Source organism: Caretta caretta, chromosome 1, assembly GCF_965140235.1.
Source record: "Caretta caretta isolate rCarCar2 chromosome 1, rCarCar1.hap1, whole genome shotgun sequence".
In the NCBI taxonomy this organism is placed as follows: domain Eukaryota; kingdom Metazoa; phylum Chordata; order Testudines; family Cheloniidae; genus Caretta; species Caretta caretta.
This window is the reverse complement of record NC_134206.1, coordinates 227,436,280-227,457,580: the sequence shown is the minus strand read 5'-3', so window position 1 is coordinate 227,457,580 and position 21,301 is coordinate 227,436,280.

Below are 21,301 nucleotides of genomic sequence, written 5' to 3'. Positions count from 1 at the left end.
TAAACTTGCATCAGTAAGGTCAATGGCATTGGGCCCCATACCAAGTAAGGTGCTTGGGTATACTGTAGGAAACCGCTCTAAAGGCTGCCCGAGCTTCCCACCAAGATATTCAGAAATACATTGTCTCCCTATACATATTGCTAAATACACAGCAATCTAATTATGTACATCAGTCACACTGGGCTTGACTGCAGTTAATAGGCCATTTATGGAAACCGAAACTACTGTTGAGAATTTTTTTCCCCCATTATGGTTGGAAGCAATCCAGTCAAAGCACATTTTGGCCCTGATGCAGCTTCTGACTTCTATTGAAGTCAATGGCAAACCACTCCGAGTTTAGTGGGAGCAGCAATGGGTCCTTTTAAATGCTATGTTGTAATGTATATCTTAATTTTAAATACGTCCATGCAGTGGAGCAAAGATGTCTCTGATGTCCTCAGAAAGGCTGCTTCTTGTTAGGCACTTACAATGTGCTATCTTAGTTCAAATGTTTACTAATATGAAAGACAAATATATCTATAAAACTTGGAAGTCAACACGATGGCTGGACGTTCAGTTTTTGTGGGTTTATGAAAATAATTTTAACTCTTCCATTGCACAAAACACCATGTGTATTCCAGCAGCATTGCCTCATCAGGCCTTTTAACTTAGTTTTATTGAAGAACAGAGGAGAGGTTATAGAGGAGCTAGAATCTAAATATCCCAAAAGTATTGAGGATTGGAGTACAGAGACTGACAAGCTAAGGGAAGGGAGAGAGAGAGGGTTACAGCCTCTGCTTCTTCATCTTCCCTTTCTCTCGACATGCAGAATTCTGTGTCAGGCATTAGAGAGAAGTAAAAGAATTGCTCTCCATATCACTTCCCCACCCTAGATGGTGGCTTGAAATGGCTCTGCCATGGAGAAGGGCACTGGAAGCGTAGTATAGAACTTCCCACCCTCTGAAGAACCTCAAAGATGCAGGGAATCTTAGGGTTGGGAAGTCAATACAGGTTCCCCCTCTCTCCCCTTTTTGGACCCTCAACCCTTTCCCTCTGTGGGAAAAATATGAAAGGATCTGATATCTCCGTGGACAACTACATTTTTCCATTGAGCTAGTGTGTGTAGAGAAATACAACTGGATCATATACCCGTAGTTGTTTGGATCTTGGCACCTGCCCTTCTATGGAGAAGGGATGTTGGCCAAGAGACACAGATTACCTTTTCTCTTGCCAAAAACTGCCATTGCTTGTTTTGCTCTCAATCACTCTTGTATCCATCTGCCATCTTACATAGTCAGCTGCTTAGGGTAGGGAAAAAATGTTGTCCTGCATTTGACAGCACCTAATACCATGGGGCCCTGGCCTAGGATTAGGACCCCTAGGCACTATAGCAATATAAATAATAGCTTTCACTTCTAAACTGGGCTCAGGAGGGATTGGGTTTATTCACTTATCAGAAGTTTCCATCCATCCTTCCAGTGTGGGTGATCCTTTAACTCAGGGAGACAACAAAACAAGAGAGAACAAAAGTGAGAGTACATCATGGGTCTTCAGTAAGAACCAGGCTGCGTCAACTTTGTCTCAGAAAATAGTAGCTGCTCCCGCTGACTCTGCAGTATTTTAAAGGGGGAGAAGTACAAAGAGAGCAGGAGGTCACATTACCTAGCTACAACCATCAGAAGAAAAGCATCTTCCTCCCAGGCAACTTGAACCTGTTACCTCTTCAGAGGGAAAAGTACTGACAAACTAGCTATGGTTTACTCATAAGGATGAAGGGAGGGATAGGGAAGATATTATTGAATGTATATTTTTTTAATACAGTTGTAAAAGTGACAATAAAATATATTCCTACTCTGGGCCTGATGTTTGGAGAGCATCTTAACCAGGCCTCTACTATTGTAACCACAATTAGGTACAAGTACAATAAATGCTGTTTCAATATCTACCTACTGGCATGTCTGATACTGTACATAGACCTCTAAATAACATCACTTGGACCTGTGCATAACTGTGGGCACAAAAAAAGGACAAGTTTTTGTTTTATAACCTTACCTTCTTATGTACATTTTTCTAATATTTGTAGGAAAAACTCATTGCATTGGCTCTTTCCTTTCGGACTTTACTTTTTCCCTGAAAGAAAAATAGGTTATATATATATATAAAATGTATAAGGGGATATCGGAGTAAGTGGAATGGGACCAAAATTTCAGTGATTGACATTCTTGTTGAGAAGATAAACTGTAGTAGTTGTCCAAACAGTGAATATTAAGGGCCTGCTCTTTAGTTGCTTGAACAGCTGCAATGTTCACCATAGCCAACAGGAGCTGGAGCTGGGCAGGGGGCCCAGGCCCCACCTTAGTCCCTGACTGGATGATGGAGGGGGGCCAGGCCACATCTGAGTGGTGTTGCAACCTGGTGTATGGGGTTGCAATGCCAGTCACTCAAATTTGGCCCACCCGTCTGCCTCCTTGTTATAATGGAGGAACAGGAGGGCAAAACCTGAGGCAGATTGCAATGAGTTACACACTCACTGAAGCTTGTCCCTCTACCCTTGGCGTGATGGAGGGGGTTGCTGGACCAAATTCCAGTGAGTGGCATTGTGACCTGGTGCACAAGGACACAATGCTACTCGAATTGGTGGCAGCCAGGCAGGTAACCTGGACCTCTTCCTGAGCAAAATTCTGATTGTGCCCCTGGGTAAGCAATGCAGGACAGGGCCTGTAGACTTGCCCTAAAATCAGTAAATTCTTCAGGGTGGATCCCATCTTTTTGTTACGTGTGTGGGATCAACACCTAGCACAATGGGACCCTACTCCATGACTGGGGATCCTAAGTGTTACTGTGACCACTGCCATTGTGGCTGACACAGTGGGGATTGAACAAGAGACCACCTGCTTTAAAACCAAGGCCTTAAAAAGCATAAGCTGCTGCAGCTTGAGCTAAAGACCCATATGTGGGGGCTCAAACAACTCCTATCCTCTCGATCAGAACAGAGCAGGCAAAATTACACTCACTCACACTACCACGATGCAAATAAATAACTTGACTGTCCATCACCTAAATTACATTTGAATCCAGATCTCCAGACGCAGACACATCTTCGCTAATCCAGTGTCCCATTCGATCCACTTCCCTATGTGTTGCTCTTATATCATTCTACTGATTTACAGCAATTTTTTGGCACAGTAAAACTGCTAGCACAAATTCCACCGTACAACAATGATCTCCTGTCTACATTTGCGATACTTTCCAATGGAGGGGAAAAAAAGGGTAAATTAATCCCCTGTTTTGAGGAAAAATTGCTAGCAGTTATAAAGCAATTAAGTTAACCAACAAGGTAATAAAAATTAAGTGCCTAGTTCACGAATGATGTATACCTCACATTAAGACTAAATTTCCTAAAACTTGTACATTGAAATATTTTCCCAAAGCACCTTTCTTGTATAACATACATAAATTGTATTCAACAGAATTTCCTCAGGCTTCTAGGAATGCAACAAGGTAGTTATTAATACATATTTGGAAGGTTCCAACTGAAAAGACAGGAGGAGACATAGGCGTGGGAATTGGGTGTGGGGGGTGCTGCAGCACTTCCGGGTTTTACGAGGGGCTCTGCTCCTGGCCTTGCACACAGGGCCCTAGCTGCCGGCCCCTTACCCGGGGTCTTGGCTGCCAGCCCCAGCCTCAGGCCCCTTACCCTATCCGGGTCCTCCCTCCTGGAGACACAGCCCTGCTCCCAGCCCTAGCTTAGGTGGGGGCAAGGACAGGGGTAAGGAGGCTGACTTTCAGCATCCTAACTATTGAAAATGTTCCAGCACCCCCAGGAGGAGTAAAGGGGGTGGAACTGACGCATGTAATCAAAGAACGATGATTCATCAGTAGAAAATCTTTGGGGAGAAAAAAATATTCTGAAGAGTATCACACTTTAGATTTCTCCCTGAGCAGATTGTACTTGAATTGACCAGCATTTATCTGACGATAAGATGAGTTACATTGACAGCATTCTTAAGGAGGTAATATTTTCACTGTGCGGAATGAACTATGCTTAAACTATTTTGCCTTTTTTTCTAGGCACAGACTTGTAGTCCAATCGACATTAAACATCAGCTTTGAAATCTCTCTTCATCTCTCAAACATCTAAACGAAAAAAATCCAACATGAGGCTTATATCTGAGGCTTTTCTGTTACTTCTCATGCAGTATTTTATGGCAGTGATACTGTTCAAGAGCTTATTCCAAACTGAGTTCTGTTCATTAGATTTCCCTTCAAGTCTCCCCTGCAATGAAGTGGTGATCTTCTAACACCAACGCTCCACTTCTTGATGATCTTAAACACTTTCTTTACTTGACACTTAGAATAAGCACAAAGTAATTTTTTGTGCATGTATCTCCCACTGACATCCATGGAACTTTTTGCATAAAGTTCGAGGGTAGAATTCTTTCTCCCAGTGTTGAAAGGCAGCATATTTTAGATCCTAAAAAACGTTGTCAGTCAGGACTATCCCCATGAAGCAGTTCTTCCATCTTATGCCATGGTGAGCCTGCTCTAGTTCTTGATAGATTTCCTGACACAATGACATTGTTCATCTCAGGACGAATCCAGCTCCCACTGTGGTCAACAGAAAGTCTTACGGACTTTAGGGAGAGTTGGATTAGGCCCCTGGATGAATTAGATCTATAAAGCTACAGACCCAATTTCTGCACTCGGCTACATTGGTATAATTGGAATGTAACTTCTCTGGAGTTAATGAAGTTATTCCAGACTTTACATAGTGTAACAAAAAGTAGAATTTAGCCTATAGTCTGCATCAAAGCTTCAACTAGTTTCTTTTGATCTTCAAAATGAGAGCATTCCCTCTGTCCATCTTTAAAATCTATTTTGAAATACTGAGTTAGCCAAATCCCCTACAGATATACTTATCAGTGAGGAATCAGAAAATATTTTCTATCTAGGAAACTTTATTAAAAGTACCTTTTATAAAATGGTAACTTTTTTTAAAGAATAAAGCCCACTATCCAGGGTGTGTATGTGAAATCTAAACATAAGATGCTCTACATGCGCTTCATCAATGCTGAAACTTTTTTTTCCCCATTTATTCACCTTGTCATATTGCTTTAGTGATGGCTGCTTTTTTTTATTGGCTGTGCTGATGCATACAAGCAACTGTAAGACGTGCTTTAATATACTCTGAGTAAACCATATCTTGCAAAAAATGTTTTTTAAATTGTGCAAGTGACTGGTGTGGATCTGGGCCATGTTTAGAAATCATTCAAAGTAGATATGATAAAGGGATTACGACTTAATATTCCAGAGCCAAAATTTTATGCGTGTACAGAATGACTAACACAAAGATCATTATCTAGTGTCAAGAGGAGATGGGAAAACTGTAACAGCCTAAAACAGTCTCAAGAGGTGTATCTGATGCTGACAGCACTTCTTCAGATCTTTAAAGGCAAGAATACTGCTCCAATTTTTCTTAAAAGGCCTAAGATAGAAGACTCTGTAAAGGGAAAAAATAATAAAATAGATAAAGCTTCCACAGATGTTGGGGAAAAATCTCACCAGCAGGGCCACATAATTGTTGTTGGGGAATACGCAAACATTCATCTTTGTTGCTCTATGATTTTAGACTTCTTAGGTCAGTTAGGTAGGTTTGTGTGTTTAAAAAAAACAGCAATAATAATCCTGGCCTGTGTGGTTTGCTAATCTAATTTTATTTGTTTATATGTTAAATGGCAGTGGTATCTAATCTGGATTCTAATTCTTCCTAATCTGGATCATCTGGGATTTAGTTCTATTGCATCAGGGGTCGGGGCACTTGTCAGAGAGGCTTCCCTCACAGAGAGTGGGGGCAGGGACCTGATCAGCCACCATGTATCTGGGATGGGGATGTTGAGAGCCAGACCTCTTTTGTTGCCATTACATTTTGAGCTACAGCATTCTAGCTGGTAAAAATCTGCTTTTAAACTCTTTAAACGTTCTGCTATTGCTTCAGAACACCTATAGTTTGAGCACGACCATGAACGCTATGGCTGACTTTGGTTATTTTCCCTTTCTTTGGTTATTGACAGTTAACAAGATCTTGCTTCTGATCACCACTGTGTGTCTTGGATGTTTGTGCTGCAGGAAATTTATGTGCACAGGTTGCATTTGGTAACTATCTTTACTGTACGTGGTAAGGCTCTGGGAGGAAATTAGCCATTGTTTTGTTAACAAATGGTAATTTGCAGCTCAGTGACACGTGTGGTGAAATTCTGGCCCCATTGAATAGCTGTTGGATCCCCAGTTAGTAATACACTCCTTGTAAGTTTGAAGCCTTTCTTAGGTTGTCAGAAAAACTATAGAGGATTACGACACAGATGGCAGGGAGGAGGTGGTGTTTAAAAGGGCCAGTGCATGAATGGTTATGAATGATAGAGAGCAATTGTGTACTGCTAAACTCTCAACTTACGGTGCCTGGGGGTGGGTTGTATTCTTCACCAGGGAATTGGAAAGCCTGTGGGTTCCAGAAGTCTCTAGAGGGTGTGGACCAATTTGGCTGCTCCTCATCCCTGACGGTGATGAGAAAGCCCTGATCTGTGCTTGGAGTGGTGATTATATGGAGATGAGATTATTATGCTCTCCAATATACATGCCTAGACCAAAAATCACCTCTGTCTTAGGACAAGCCACCGACCCCTAACACACAATCTAGAAGAGTCCCATGGTAGCCACAATGGATATTTCCACCGTGGGTCACTTTGTTAAATGTAACATCCAAACAAATGTTGAGTCTTTTGGTAAAGTGAGTCTTGGAGACTGCCAATAACAGAGGGATCGCAAACCTGGGTCCATAGGCTTTCTCTGACTGTAGCCACCATCTGACAGTTCACTGCTACTAGCAGGGAGTGTGGGCTAGTGGACCCTAGGCCCTATAGGCACTGCCTACAAAACTCCCAATTGGAAGAGATGTCCAGTCAGTCCTATTGGCTCACTCACTATTTAAGACAGAAGGAGGCACAGGAAGTTGTCTGAGCAAGTAGGTGAATCCTTGACTCCGAGCCCTACCTGTTCCTCATTCCTGCCTTCCTGTCCTGTTCCACATCCCTGTATTTATGCCCCAGCCTAGGTTACCGACTCTGGCTCTGATCCTGACCCTTGGCTTGACTCCCAACTCCTGCTCTGACCACCTGCATTCCAGTCTAACTGGCTGTATAATGCCCAGTAGGATGTCAGTAAGGATCTGAAGAACCTTGAATACCTTCTGAAGTTACTACATTTAACTCTGACCTGAGATTTATAGATTAGGTGTACACAGTAAGGCCCCTATTCAGAAAAACACTTAAGTACATGCTTACAGTGGTTTGCTGATCTAAGGACTCAGACTCTTTAGAGGCGGAAGTCCCCTGCGTCTGATGTAATATGCCAGTGCCACCTCTGTTACTTTTTATTTTTTCCATTTGGTAGGCACTGATCATTCTAGTGTCCAGGGATGTGCTGCACCCCGTAGACTGAACTCTGGCTACTACAAGCATCCTACCAGCTTAGGTGCTTTGTTGAAATCAGGTAATAATGGTGGCTTTATTTATGATTAGCCTTGCATTTATCAGCATAAGCTTTGGGTTGGTGACTCCCTCTGAATTTCTCGCTCAAGAAGAAGATAGAGGGATCAGCAACAAATGCCTGGCTCTGGTCCTTTGCCTGGGAGTGTGACTCTTTCTGACACGTATCTATACATCTGAGACAAACTGGGATTTGGGAAGCTAGAGGGCATTTTTGGAATTTGTTACTTTTAATTCTAGTGTTTCTCGCTCCCCCTCTCCCCACCCCCAGCAATATTTTAGCCACTGCATTGGTCCAATGGTTACTGAAGGGGCACCTCCAGCAGGGCGGGGCTCCTGAGTAGTGCAACTTTGGTTTGTGTGCATGAGGGTTTGTTGGGTTTTCTCCCTTCCCCCTCCAGCCCTGGGAAATGATCCAGCCACACTTGAAGGCAAACTCTGGAGCAGCTCTACTCTCCACATCTAACAAGCAGCAAAGTCAGCTTCCCTTCCACAGGCAGTTCTATGGCCCTTCTGCTTTCACATCAGGGTTCTACTGCTTAACAAATTAAATTTCCAATAGGACTCTTGTTCTCTGTCAAAAAATCCCATGTCCTCAAAATCTAAACATTTTGTGGAATGTGGTGATTTCTTGACTAAATTTTTGCCAGGAATAATGTCTATTGAGAACTTTCTTCTATCGTTTAGATAATGTGGAAACATTACATTTCAATTCACTTTGTTTCCACGTCTATATTAGATTAAAATATTTATTTTAATGCTGTCTAATTTATATTTAATATTTTTCTGTTTTGACGCTATCAAAACGAAACAACTTGATATTCCCAAATGAATTTTTTTTTAAAGAATTGTCATTCTGTGGGAAATTCTATAATCTGTCTTTCAGACCAATTCAAATGCTGGAATTTCCCACAAAATGGAAATTCCATTTTCCAGTGAAATCTAGGCTTAACTCAGCCACACACAAACTGGGAAAGAGGGGTACAGACTAGAAAAGATATTGGGACGGAAACTAGGTCTACCTTTAATCACAATCTTTCAATGCATACCAGTTAGGTATATTGGGCTATAAGATTCAGTATTTGGAAGCAATCTAATTGGCTAAAGTGGGAAAACAGTGTGAAGGAGTTCTGTTCAAATACTGTAGAAAAGCACATAGTAGCATATTACAATTGCAGTACCACAGCATGTCCTCTCCCTAATACTACATGGTCATAGTTAGCCTTCCTGCTGCATGTGATTTATTGTACATTTTTTGATGTGACACTTCTGCATGCTGTCCAGGACAATCCATTGTAGAACAATATTTCCAGTTCATCTGTGGGAGCATGGTTGTACAGCACAGACATAGACTGGATTCAGATAATGCTGGTCCTAGTTCAGAAAAAGGAAATGACTGTTACTAGGAAACGCAAGAGGAGGAGAAAGATAATTTGACTTAACAAAAAATGCTTAAATGTATCCCCAACAGCTGCATGAACTCTGAGGAGTAGATCCAGACACATCTCTCACAGCTAGATCTAATTTTGTAAAGGGTAGAAAATGTGGTATAAATTGTTAGTCCTCCTGCATATGGGACCTGATCCAGCACACATTACAGAAATGTTATCATGGTCTTCAAACTTAACAGGTGCAAGATTGAGGCCCTGGAGAAACGCTGGAATTTGACATTTTGAAATATTTTTTGTTTCACAGAACTACCTTTGCCCCTAGGTATTTTTAACCAGCACATTGCTAAAATCAGGTGCCATATTTTCTAGAATCTGCTGCTCACATGATGAATTCATCTGCTGCATGATTTTATTTAGCAGCCATAACACATGCAGCAAAGAACTTTAACCAAAGTGAACTGGGGCTCTGTGCATTGTCTCTCATTCAAACCAGATGTATTATTTTGGTATATGTTTAACATTCTCCACATAATCCCAATGTGATCCTTAACCATCGTGTGACAGAGTTGCTTTTAAAGAAGATGAAAATGGGCAGCTATAATGCTGCCCATATCATTTCAATTATTTTCAGCCCTGTTGTTAAAGCTTAGATGAACCTTTCTTTTGACCTAAGGTTGAGGGGCATTGTGTTTGAGATATTGGTATAATTCTGCAATATAAATACCCATCATTTACATTAGTGGTATGATAGGATTTCCTGTAATCTGTTTCCAGAATCAATGTTTCATTGAAATAACTTCTTTTAATTTCTCACTTACTAACCAAGTGGTACAGCGCTAAAATATGCCTGATCATGCACCCTCCCTCTCCTATTTTTTTAGTCATCAACATCCTCTCAGGACTCACCTATGGAATAACGAAGGCAGGGCATGTTTTTTGGAAGCATTGCACTTTAATTGTTTTTTTGTTTTTTTTTGTGAGTGGAGGAGGAATAGGAAATAATACTATTTTTTGCATTTATACATTTATACATTGCTGGATGACAGTCACTAAGTGCTTTACAAAAGAGGGTATATAATGTTATCCCCATTTATGAATTGGTAAACTGAGGTCAAGAGTTTCAAACATCAGTGTTTCAATTTAGGCTCCCAAATCAACTGCTTGGTTTTTGAAAAGTTCTTTATACCCAGCAGCTCTGATTTTTATTTCACTCATCTAAGGTTGCTCCCCCTCAGTCCTAATAGCCACAGGATTCCGGCAGTTTGAATTAATAACCTCTTCAGCACCTCTGGATAGGTAAGACTATCACATATTTCAAAGTGGTTGGAGGGGGGTAGGGAATCCTTCCTTTAGAAAGGCATTAATGATTAATGAGCTCTGTCTGCAATGGACTAAGGTGCTTCTCGCTGTCTTTCTCCAGCCTGAAGAGATGTAGGTCCCTTTCACATGCAGTGGTACAGATCTCTAGGCAGTGATGAGCTGCCAAAATCTTAATGGGTTCCCTCCTCACCCCACGAGGGGGTCGTGGCCCACCCCCACCCCCTAGGACTCCTGCCCCATCCAACCTCCCCGCGTTCCTTGATGACTCCCCCCCCAGGACCCCTGCCCCATCCACCCCCGTCCCCTGACTGCCCCCAGAACCGGGCAGGAGGATCTCGTGGGCCACCATAGTGGGTGCCCACCCCACTCCTAAGAGCCAGAGGCACCTGCCGGGGGGTGAGGTGGGGAATCCTGGAGGTGCTTACCTGGGGCAGCTCCCAGGAAGCATCCGGCAGGTCCCTCTGGCTCCTAGGAGTGGGGGAGCATAGCTAGTGGGGGAGCAGAGGGAGCGGCCGCTCCCCCCACTGATCACATCAAAAGTGGTGCCTTAGGCGCTGACTCCCTGGGTGCTCCAGGGCAGGAGCACCCACGGGGAAAATTTGGTGGGTGCAGAGCACCCACTGGCAGCTCCCTGCCCTGCTCTGCCCTGCCCTGCCCCAGCTCACCTCACCTCTGCTCCGCCTCCTCCGCTGAACGCACTGCCCCACTCCACTTCTCTGTGCCACCCCCCACCCCAGCTTCCCGCAGATCAGCTGTTCGGCGGGAAGCCAGGGAGAACTGAGAAGCAGGCGGCGGCTTCACACTCAGGCTGAGGGTGGCGGAGGTGAGCTGGGGCAGGGAGTGGTTCCCCTGCGTGCCCCCTCCCCCAGGTTACCTGCTGCGGCACTGGCGGCCCTCCTCACGCCCCCTGCCCCAGCTCACCTCCACTCTGCCTCCCTGGGCCTGAGCGGGAAGCCGTGGCCTGCTTCTCAGCCTGCCCCAGCTTCCCATGCGAACAGCTGATTCGCAGGAAGCCTGGAGGGGCAGAGAAGCAGAGCGGGGCGGTGCGTTCGGGGAGGAGGCGGAGGTGGGCCGGGGGTGGGGCAGGGAGCTGCTGGTGGGTGCTCTGGTGGGTGCACCCACCAAATTTTCCCCTTGGGTGCTCCAGGGCTGGAGTACCCATGGAGTCAGCACCTAAGGCGCCACTTTTGGCCGGTTAAATTTAGAAGCCCTATTAGAACCGGTTGTCCCTTGCAGAACAACTGGTTCTAAAAGGGCTTCTAAATTTAACAACAGGTTCCAGCGAACTGGTGCGAACTGGCTCCAGCTCACCACTGCCTCTAGGGATTTTAGCATTTATAGCTGCATGAATAGCCTGAACTTTAAGATGGCAGCATGATTGCCATGTTCTGCTCTTACTGTCCCCTCTGGATTTAAGACACTGCCATGAATTAGTTTGATTTATTTTATTTTTCCCTCCACCCACTCCTCTGTAATGAGTGGTCAGCCCCTGAAGCAGGTGGTGACAACAGCTGCTTATTATTTGGGATAGCCCCTTCAGTTGGTTTTGATGAAGTGATGTCTTCAGAGAAGCAGGATCTTTTGGCCTCCTTCATACTTGCCATACAGGATAGCATGAACCTCTTGTATCACAATCTTTCTGCGCAGATCTTCTCTCCACAGCACATTGAAGTAATCTAGTACAATGAGTCCTCTGGCCTACCTAGCTGGGGCAAAGGTCATGAAAGCTCTCATCCAGTGTATGAAGGGAAGAAAGCCAGACAAACCAAGACTGGTGCTGTTAGGGACCTCTTCTTAAGGCCTCCCATTCAGAAATGCAGCAGCAATGGCATGGTTCATGGGAACATCTCTCCACTTCACCTTGGAGGATGGGTGTGGAGGGGCTGGATAGAGTAACTTATGGAGTTTTGTTGGGTCAAAAGAAAAACAAGAAGTGCTGCAGTGGGCAACCATTTAAAAATACTAGAAGTGTTGCCAACTCACATGGTCTTATCACAGATCTTGTAGTATTTGGAGTTTTTCTCCATGTGACTTCATTAAGTCATGTGACTGACATCAGAATCTTAGCTTTTGTTTTTTGAAGAGTAAGTATATAGCCTTCATGATTGTGGAGAAAAACTTAAAAAGGTGAACCCTACTGGCTGAAAAACCAGACCACAAATAAGAACCCATTTTGTAAAAATAATTTTAAGGTACTCCATGATTTCTGAATAGTTGGGATGGTTGGTGCTGATGTTGGGTTATTCTTAGCTGGCACAATCTATGACAAAACAAGATACTAATTTAAACAACTTTAGTCTAGCTTGAAAATAATTTATAACTTCTGCATGTATTCTCTTCAAGAACACAGATCAAGTTACAAATTTCCATCAAACCAGCAGGGTGCACGTAACCCAAAGTACCCAACACTACTGAGAGCACTAGGTAGCTAGAGCTAAAACTCCCACCACATTTTTGTTTAGATGCCAAGTCTTATGACTTTTGCAGTCCCTATTTCATTTGAGTGGATCCCCTCAAAAATGTATTTTCTTTTCACTTTGTTCTTAGTGCGAACCGATTTGTAAGCAGGGCCTATGTAGGCTAAGTCACTTTTAAACATATGACCCAGATGTGAGTGGTATATATTAAAAGCTTTAACAAAGTTTAAGCTCTTTCTACACTGGCCAGCAAAGTCGTATTAGCTGAAACCATTTTTTAAAAAACTGTTTAAATAAGGTTTCCTGATGTACTAGAAACTGTTATACAGATGGAGTCCAGGAATGGGAGGATCTGTGAAAGCATATTTATAAAAGAAAATTACATTATTTAGTAATAGAAGTTCTCTAGTTCTAATGCCTCTTATTTTTCCAACATCACTCCTTGTCCTTGGAAACTTTATTCCAGATGGGGAAAAGGATTCAGGGAGCAAGGTCAACTTGAGTTCTTTAGAGAGATGGTTCCAGTATTGTTACTCTCAATCTAGGCCCACAGCCCCTTATAAGGCTAGCTGATGATGTTTTGGGTCCACAGGCAGTCAGCACACAACTCCAAGAGTGTGCACCTACAAAGGCAGTGCATTTGAAGAACTCCAGCTACTGATAATTAAAGTAGAGCTAGATCCTCAGCTGGTATAAATCGATGTATCTCCATTGACTTCAACGGAGCCTTGCCAGTTTGTACCAGCTGAGAATCTGGTCCTTGTTTTCTTCTTCTCAGAACTGTTCAGAGTACATTTTTCATATTACTGTGCCTTCAAGTCATTTAACCATAGCAAAGATTGTATCACGTACAAAGAATTTTTCAGCAGAATCTTCAAGATCTAAAGTCCTTCAGGGCTGCTGTGTAGTGTGATAGCAGAAGAACATGGACCTCCAAATGTCTGGAACATGAGAAGTACAACAGAAAGGTCAGTCCACTAGAGTGCATTGGCACTGGAAAAAAATGCAGTGGTCTGGAAAAATAGTGAATTGGAGCAGAATAACATAGATATACTGATATGCTCTTTAACTTTGAACATAAACTTACATTAAATCTTATTCAGCCATGTGAATGCTTTAGTGTGTTAATTTTAAGCCATGAAGAGTTAAACTCTGTGAAATGGTACATTTTAGACTACGATACCATCTTGGTATGGGGAGCTCTATGGTAGAGTATGGGAAATGCTGTGCTTTAATCCTCACTGTTAATAGACAAATCATGACTCAGGGCCTGAGCTAGGGCATCTCTCCATTATCTTCAGCGAGCTTTGGATCAGACCCTTGTGCTGTGGTTTTTTGTTTTTTTTTTAATGCCCGGTTCTGGGGGAAGTCAGGGGAGGGGGATGGATGGGGCAGCGGTCCCGGGGGGGCATCAAGGAATGCGGGGGGTTAAATGGGGCAGGAGTCCTGGAGGTGGGGGTGGGAAATCGGTTGTTAAGATTTTGGCAGCTCATCACTGACAAAGGATATAAAACAGAACACTGGCCAAATATAGGGCCACTTTGTCCTTCCCCACCATGTATGCTGCAAGCAACAAGGACACTCAGGGGACTGAAGACTCCAACAGAGGAGACTGGCTCAGGTTTAAGGGACAAACTTGTATATTAAGGATTGCAATATCCATTGGGGTGAGAAACTGCTTAATTTAGATGTTGCCCAGCCTAATAGGGTTGAGAGTTTAGACTGTGTGCTTATATTTTCTTTTCTTTTGGTAACTAACTCTGATGTTTTGCCGATCACTTAAAATCTATCTTTTGTAGTCAATACATTTTGTTTAACTGTTCATCTTTACTACTGAGTTTGCCTGAAGCATTTGGTACATCTGCCCAGGTTTACAAAGGCTGGTGTATATCCACTTTCCATTGACGAAATGGTGAACCAATACATAAATTTGCAAGACGGTATATTCCTGAGGTGCAAGGCTGGGAGCTGGGGTGGGGGGGGGGGTTGGCTGGTGCCTTTCTCTGTGTAATTCATGAGTGGCTCTGGGAGCATTCATGCAATCTAGCTGGGTGTGGGGCTCCACATCCAGTTGTGCTGAGTGATAACTGGGTCTGGAGGGGTTTGCTGCTTGTCACTAGCAAAGCACTGAGAGAGACAGCCCAGGCTGGAGAGTTAAGGGGGCTCAGCGGTCCCAGGCTACACCCTGGGGATCCTGTCACAACACCCCAGAACATTAGCCTTTTTTTGCAGCTGTACCATTTTGACTCGTATTCAATTTGTGATCAACTATCCTCCCCAGATCTTTTTTCAGCAGCACCACCTAGATAGTTATTCCCCATTTTGTAGCTGTGCATTTGAATTTTCTTTCTTAACCCTAAACACCTCTGTATTCACACCCTACGCACTACTGCAATGACTACATATTTTGTATAGAATATGCCTTCTCATTTGAAAACTAAGAACACACTGGTCAGAAAAACCATTGTTATCTATTTTACAATGCTACATGTGACAGTATGGATAGTCATTGATACTATGATTTAAAGTCTGTGACTTAGGGCTAGTCTACACCGGCAACACTAAGGCGCTGCTGTGGCAGTGCTTTAACGTGGCTTGTGTGGTTGCGGTGCAGCACCTGGAGAGAGCTCTCCCAGCACTCTTAAAAACAAACAAACATAAAAAACCCACTTCCACGGGGGGCAGGGCTACCAGCCATGGGAGCGTGGCTCCCAGCACTGGTGCACTGTTTACACTGGCAATTTACAGCACTGAAACTTGTTGAACTCGGGGGTGTTCTTTTTTTTTCACACCGTCTGGCAATTTACAGTACTGCAACCTTCTCGCTCAACGGAGACAAGCCCAAAAAGGTGTTAAGCCAGACATGTCAGGGAGTTGATGAACAGGTTTCCTCCAGAGACAAAGGAAAGAGGCTGCTGCCTCAGACCAGGTGTGGCCAAAATTCGATAGGCTATTCATTTGTATCAGACTGCAGCAGGAGAGAGAACTTGCATAGTAGCAACCACCAGTGTGGGAGGAGCTAGCAGGGAGCATTATCTTCCAGACCTGGTGTGACATTATTGACATTAACTGTATAGATCATTGTTGTAACCACTGTTCTATATTTGCAGCAAATATTGTACAAAGGTTATTGAGTGAGGTGTCTATAAGGAGGTTTATAATTTGCTGGTTATGATTGCTGTCTGTATGTGTGTATATCATTTTTGTAGTTGAAGGTATGAATATTGGCTATGTACTTGTATCTCAATGTGTTTTGATTCTCAGTAGCCTCAGTGAAGCATTTGGTACCCTTCTTGAGAAGGGACTATTCTCAGTAAGTGCCCAATCAATAAACACTTAACTGACAATAGATTTTGGGAGACGCCAATCTACATCTGAACTTTCCTGGGAACGTCCAAACTAACACATAAACAATGGCATCAACCTGTAAAGAACTAAGTCATGCATGGACATGTGACTTGCCCATGTGACTCCAAGCTCTATCTTGCTGTGATTTTTTTTTCCACAGTAAGAACAAAGAGGTGTCCTTCCATGGGAAGAGACTATATAAAAGGCAGCTGCATCTCCTCCATCTTGTCTTCAATCCTGCTTCTTGCCTCTGGAAGAACCTTGCTACAGACTGAAGCTCTGAACAAAGGGCTGAATGACCCAGCTGTGGATGTACTCCAGAGACTTGATTTGAACCTGCAGCTTATTCCATCACTGCTACAAGCCTGAATCAAGAACTTTGCCATTACTGTATGTAATTGATTCCATTTAACCAATTTTATCCCTCATCTATAGCTTTTTCCTTTTATGAATAAATCTTTAGAGTTTAGATTCTAAAGGATTGGCAACAATGTGATTTGTGGGTAAGATCTGATTTGTATATTGACCTGGGTCTGGGGTTTGGTCCTTTGGGATCAGGAGAACCTTTTTTCTTTTCTGGGGTATTGGTTTTCATAACCATTTATCCCTATAACAAGTGGCACTGGTGGTGATACTGGGAAGCTGAAGTGTCTAAGGGACTTGCTTGTATGACTTATGGTTAGCCAGTGGGATAAAACTCTTTTCTTCAGCATATACTAATGAACTTTCCCTATTTATTAATGTACCTTTCAGAAGAATACATTTCTAAGGTTCACTGGACTATAACAACTTCGGGTTCTTTGCGCTCCATATTTCACCAAAGGAGACAAAGGACCCTGTTAGATGTTCAGGGATGTGTGTGTGTTCTCCCTGTGTGCTGCCCCACCTCTGTGCAGACAGCCGGCACAGCAGAGCTTGAGCGAACCATCCAATGATTACAAGGTCCATTGAAGGTACGAAGGCACCAGGGCAGGTTTATTGTGGACAAAGCATGGTAATAGCACCTGGCAGACTCTATGAGACTACTAAGACATGTATGCCCATGACAATGGAGGCAGTTTAGTGAATGGCGGGACTTTCCATTCCCCCCTCGGCTGGACCAAGACGCTCTGAGAACTTGTTTGTATCAAGGTATAAAGAGGTATGTACTGCCCCTCTGAAGTAGTTACTGCCACCTGACGTGGCTAGTTATTACCCATCTCCTTGTACATGTTCTTGATAATTCCATGCCTTAAATCTATTCCTTAGAACCCTATTATCTTCTAGGTGCTTACAAATTGATTGTTTAATAAATTGTTTTGGTATCTTTCCCGGTATTGAAGTTCGGCTGATTGGTCTCTTTGTTCCATTCCTAAAGATAGGTACTAAGCTTGCCCTTCTCCAGCTCTCTGGGATCTAACCCATCCTATGGAGTTTCTCAAAGATAATTGCTAACGGTTCTGAGATTGCTTCAGCTAGTTTCTGAATTACCCTCGGATGAATTCATCAGGCCTTGATGACTTGAATTTTATCTAAATATTTTTTAACCTGTTCGTTCTTTAGTTTGGCTTACATTCCTTCCCCCTTTTTGTTATGATTCATTGTATTAAGTATCTGTTCACAATTAACCTTCTTAGTGAAGACTGAAGCAAAATTGGCATTAAACATCTCCGACTTCTTGATGGCATCGCTTATTAGGTCTCCTTCCCCACTAAGTAGAGGACCTACACTTTCCTTAGGTTTTTCTCTTGCTCCTAATGTATTTAAAGAACCTCTTCTTGCCTTTTATGTACCTTGCTAGGTATAACTCATATTTTGCCTCAGCCTTTCTGATTTTGTCCCTACATGCTTGTGCTGTGGTTTTGTACCCTTCCTTAGCAATTTGTCCATGGTTCCACTTTTTGTAGGATTCCTTTTTTTAAAATTTTAGGTCATTAAAGAGCTCCTGTGGAGTCATCACTATCCCTCCTCCTATGTTTCCTTCACATCAGGATAGTTTGCAGTCATGCCTTTAATATTATCTCCTTAAGAAACTTCCAGCTCTCCTGAACTTCTTTTTTCCCTTAGATTTTCTTCCCCTTACCTACCAGTTCTTGGAGTTTGACAGTCTAATTTCTTTTCTTTTCTTTTTAAGCCTGTTATCCTTTATTCTGCTGCTCTCACTCCTTCCTTTTCTTAAAATCATGAAATGATGATTTCATGATCACTGTCACCCACATTGCCTTTCACCTTCAGATTCACTACCAATTTCTCCCCATTGGTCAGGATCAAATCTAAAATGGCTATCCCCCAGGTTACTTCCTGTCCTGGGGACAACTGCTTCAGAAAGTGCAGTCCAAGAACTTAAATGGTAAACAAAGCGTCCAATTACTTTCCCAACAGCTGTCTGGATAGTTAGTCTCTGTAATGGGGTCTACAAACCCATATTGAGCGTAAACAGAGCAGGGAGGAGAACCTCTTCCGTTTACAAGCAAGCAGCTTGATCACACCTCCACACAGCTAGTCTTGGAGACAGGACCCACAACTGCAACCAATAGAGGAAATAAGGCATGCTATAAAGGAGAGAGAACAGCAAAAGAAGGGGAGGCAGAAAGGCCTAGGATAGCAAAGGGAAGGCAGCCCTGCCTCCAAGAAAGTAACCAAGAGACTGAAGCAGACTGCTAGCCCTAAAATTGAAGGGCTGCTAGCTGTAATTAGAGGTGAAGGTCCAGGAACTGACCTGTTTGAAGACAAGTGGAGGATGGTCAGCCAGGAGAAGCTGGGGCCCCTCAAAAGGCAACACCAAGAGGCCCTGGCAGTCTTCTCCCCCCTCCCCCCCCATTACTATTAGGTCTTGTTTTCCATGTTTCAGTTTGTTGTATAAATGCTGCCTCCTTCCTCCTCTTCCTGATATTGTGGTCTATGGTAGATGACCCCTTCTGTCTTTATCCAGAGACTTTCAACTGGTATATGTCTCACCTTTTTCTGGGCCTTGGAACAAGTGTATTGTGACTGGGTCTAAAACCCCACACTAGAGAAGAGAGAGTTATAGAACAACTGGTGGCCTTGCCCTGCTGCTCCTAGAAGACCAGCACAAGCTAGAGGCAGGGCTTACAAAGGGTGGCCAAGCAGCTTAGAGGGAGGCAGACAGTGGAAGGGAACATCACAGGGGTTCCTGCTGCCTAAGGCTTGCCTGACCTGACCAAGCCTGCAAAGGAGGGACTGCTGACTTGAAGGTCCAAAACTTTTTAATTTTGTGTTCAGTTCTCTGTTACCCTGTGGGAACAGGGGACACTGATGGGAAGAGATACAGGGAGGTAGTTGCATAGCACCCCAAGGTACAGATCTTAGCTGCCTACCCTTGGAACCTGGTGGAGAGAGTAGGCCTGAGCTTCCCTACCATCGCCTAAAGAGGGGAAAACAACAGAAGTCTATCCCTCGGTGGGGAACCTAGTTGGGGAAGATCCAGCCCCTAAGATCCTGACCCAATGGGAAAGCCCTGTAGCCCTTGCTGACTTCTGAAGATTTCCACAGGGTTAGACTTTTTATGTGCACCCAAAAGGGGTGGACTCAAATGTGTGACCTGGCCAGAGGGCCGAGTTGCTAAAAAGACAGACAGACCCCATATGGTGGATCTATAATGGGGGTGGGGAGACTGTCTTCCTTCTAGGCAGTCTGCCACACCCTGGCCTGGTCACTAGGTGGTTCTGCTATTGGGTGTTTGTATTTTTATCTTTTTATTTATTTATGTACTTGATGTATAACCTCCATTTTTATCCTGTGAGTCCTTCTTAAACTACCCCTCCATACCAATATTCTGGTGACGAGACTTATTCTACCAAGTCTCTGTGATGCTAGTTAAGTCCTAATCTAGCTTGTGCTAATACTTCCAATTCTTCCTGTGTATTCACCATACTGTTTTAGTGTGTGTGTGTGTATCAATCAATCAGATGTTGAGCAGATTTCTCCCATTGACTTCCTTCATGTTGCTCCTATGACCCTATTGAAATTTTGCACTTCCCCCATCTTCCACATCTAGTCCTCTAAGTTTGCCTTTTTTATGCTTACCTGTGGGCTTTTGTCACCTGCCCTCTTTGAACCTAGTTTCCAACCCTCCTTACTAGGTTGGAGTTGTTGTACGAAGTTACTCTTCCTCATCTTGGTCAGGTGGATGCCACCTCTTCCCAGCAGACTTTCTTCCTGGTATAGCACCCCATGGTTGAAGCCAAAGCCCTCCCATCAACACCATCTGCACAGCCATGCATTCATCTCCTGGATGTACATGTCTTTGGCTGAGGCCTTACCTTCAACTGGGAGGATGGATGAAAACACAATCTGCACCCTTCAGCACCTTCACCCTGGCTACCAGGGTCATGTGGTTACTGCTCATCTGTTCAGGATCATACCTGGCAGTAATTATGATCAAGATAATAGTGCTGATGTAATATGCTTAATTTCTGGAAGGCATTTGACTTAGTACACCATGACATTTTGATTTTAAAAAACTAGAATGATCTAAAATGAACATGACACACACTAAATGGATGAACTGGCTAACTGATACGTCTCAATGTAATTGTAAATGGGGAATCATTGAGTGGGTGTGTTTCCAGTAGGGCCCTGCAGAGACATGTTCTTGGCCCTATGCTAGTTAACATTATCATCAGCTACTTGGAAGAAAACCTAAAATCATCAGTGGTTAAAGCTCACAGATGACGAAAGAAACTGGGGGAGCGATAAATAAATAAATGGACAGATTGCTGATTATGAAGTGATCTGGATTGCTTGGAAAGCTGGGCACAAGCAAACAGTATGATCTTGTCTACACGGCCACTTACAGCGCTGAAACTTTCTTCACTCGAAAAAACACCCCCCTGAGCAATGCAAGTTTCAGTGCTGTAAAGTAGCCTTGTAGATAATGCTACAGCTCTGGGAGCTATTCCCCTCTGGAGTTGGTTTTATTAGAGCACCGGGAGAGCTCTCTCTCAGCCCTGGAGCTGCAACTATGCAGCCACGTTAAAGCGCTGCTGTAGCCGCTTTAACATCGGCGGTGTAGACTTGCCCTATGCGTTTTAGTACGGCTAACTAGGAACAAAGAATGTCGGCCCTATTTAAAGGATGGGGGTGGGGGGGCTCTAGCCTGAGAAGCAGTGACTCTGAAAAAGATTTGGGAGTCATGGTGGATAATCAGCTGAACATGAGTTCTCTATGTGACACTGTGGCCAGAAGAGCTAATCCAATCTGTGGCTACAGAAACACGGGAATCTCAAGTGGGAGTAGAAAGGATATTTTACCTCTGTATTTAGTGCTGGTATGACCACTGCTGGAATACTGTGTCCAGTTCTGG